Source organism: Phytophthora infestans, genomic scaffold (genome assembly GCF_000142945.1).
Source record: "Phytophthora infestans T30-4 supercont1.72 genomic scaffold, whole genome shotgun sequence".
NCBI classification, from domain to species: Eukaryota; Oomycota; class Peronosporomycetes; order Peronosporales; family Peronosporaceae; genus Phytophthora; species Phytophthora infestans.
Genome location: NW_003303687.1, coordinates 589,289 through 592,045, shown reverse-complemented (window position 1 = coordinate 592,045; position 2,757 = coordinate 589,289).

Genomic DNA, 2,757 nt, shown 5'->3' with positions numbered 1-2,757 from the left:
CCCTCTGCAGGATCTTTCGCGGAGTTGGATATGAAGGCCGATCCACCAAGGGGCCAGTTGGCTCCGCCGGGAGCTCCACCTCTCCGAGAGATTCGATCTCGGTAGTCGCCTCGTACACCAGATTCTGCCATTCTTTGTAGCGGCGGGATTTCACTGACACATATCCAGGTCGCCTAGGGATACCGTCCTTCGCCAACCATCGTCCGATCTCCTCATAATGGTCCAGTAATAGTCTCTTGTCGCTGACGTTCGTGACCTGGAGGTATTGTGATCGACCTGGTCCCTGGATTACGGTCGGCACCCATTTCTCGCACCGAGTGACTCACAGTTTCTCATGTTCCATCCACCTTACCGATCTGGCAGCTCCCAGGTTTCCCCGGGCTCGATCCAGGTTGTCTTATCCGCCCTTATGATCCTCATCTTCGCCCCATACAACGGTCGCCGTCCGCTGAGCTGGATCCGCATCTCGTCAGGGAAACAAAGTGTCCCATCCGCTAGATCCAACCTCACTCCGGCCGGTACCATGAAATCCATCCCGAGGATGGCGTCTTGACCAGCGAGATCTCCAACCCAAATTTAAAACCAATACACCAAACAACCTGCCAGCGTGATCTTGATCCGCGTTCTCCCATTCGTACGGTACACGCCTTCACCAATCCCAACACAGTCTTGGATCCGAATCCCATCCACTTGGCACCCAACCTTACGAGCAAAGGCGGTATCTAGTATAGACACCTCGGTACCACTATCTAGGAGTAGGATTGCTTTTTCATTGTTGATCTTGCCCCCTACCTTGGCTTGTCTGAACCACTTTCCTGGGGCATGGTACTTCCAGTATCCACGGGACTCCCCGATTAGCAGATCCATAAATCCAACATCCTCAGATCCACGGGATCCAGTGACCTGACAGACCTTAGGTGGATCTGCAGTGACCTCACCCTTGGTAGGCTCAAACCATCGACCATGTTGGCACTTCTCCCAATAACCACGTGCCTCTCCCCTTTGTAGATCCAGGGTTGAAGAGACTTCGAATCTGGCAAACTCATCCACTTGGCGCAAACTAGAGATCTTGGCAACTGACACTTTATGTAGATCACGTGTGTTATCGACTGGATCTAGGGTCCTGCTACCTGGATCTAGCGATGTCTTGTTCACAAATGCATAAATGCAGTACCTAGAACGCTCGGCTCGTACCGGATTCAAACCCGGCGAGCGTCCTAGTTTAACATCTTCTCGGCCACTTCTGGCAACATCCCTCGGTGCTTGGCTGGATCAAACCATTGGCGGATCTGGTTGTAGAATTCTTCCATCGGGCACTTGCCGACGTCGTGAATCTCGCCACACCCGCGACACACGTAGAAGCAATGATCCCCGGGATGACCTTTCTTGCCACACTTCTCACATACCAGATGTTTCCAGCATCCAGATTCAGTGTGCTTCCGGGATCCGCACTGTGAACACCTGACTTGTGCTGCCCCGTCCATGAGATCTCGGGATCTGTACATCCCACGGTCCCCGGGAACGGTATCCCCCGGTCGAGAGTTGTCTCCGGTCTTCGCCGTTCGATCGTTGGACGCAGTGAGACAGACTCGATGGTAATCGTCAGGGTCGGAGTCCGAACCGTCGGATCCTGATTCAGTTCCTGAGTCGGGCGCCGTGACTTGGTGGACACGTCGAGCTGGGGCCGTAGGCGTCGGAGCCTTTTGGCGATACTTGCCGGATCCGACCGCCGCCTTCTTCTGGCGGTGTTTCGCGCGATCCACCGCCCGCAGCACTTCCTCAAGCTCGTCTGCGTCGGGAAGTCGTAACAGGGTCAGCCTGTCGGCCAGATCCACGTCTCCCAACGTCTCGATGAAATGATCCACGTGTTCCCGCAGTACCTTGGATCCCCCATCCTTGATCTTCAACTTGGCCCGTAGACCGGCCACATTTAGTCGATGTAGGTATTCTAGCGGGGATGTGATGTTGGAAATTTCACGTGAACTCTAGCTACAGATGTAGTTAGGATGTTCCCACAACAATACGTCTACTAGGATAGTAAACGATCGTTCGGGCGGACCTGAAGACCCCAGTTCTGCCCTTGCACCGGGACAAACTGGACCTTGTAAACTACTTATATAGGCCAACCAGTAAAATAAGAACACGCTACTAGCACGAGCAAAGCTAGCAGGTGTTTTGAATCCTCGTGGTCCCAACAGCGGAAGGGTACCAGGCACGGGTAAGCCTTTTACGAGATCACCGAGTGTTCAACACTCGGCTGGAAGAAATAAAAGGGAGGCAATTCAAGCACTCCCAGTCGTGCAAATAGGCAACAATAAGCCGTCACGTAAAACCTCCCGATAATAATCGGCCAATACACAAAGTCTCTTGGCCTTGCCGGATGAACCCTCGCTACAGAGCTTCGAGTTCACCGACAGGTATAACACACTCAAACAAGCTTGACCTGACGCTTACCTTGAAGCCGGACGTCGCTCTGTGTGCTTGAGTGGAAATTCTGTTCTGTATTTAAGCTTACCCTTTCGGGTCTATTCCTAATAAGAAGTCCTAATCAAGTATACAAATATCAAGTGAACAATGATCCGTTATGGATCTTCTAGCATGCCAAGCGTCGTCTGCACTGTCGCATGAGCATCTTTAACGGTCCGCGCCCTGTCCCAGACGGTTAACGTGTCTTCCAAAGGTCGCTGAGTATTCCGCGAACTCATCCCAACCGCCACTGAGGGTTCGTACCGTACATGGTCCGCTGAATGCGAATCC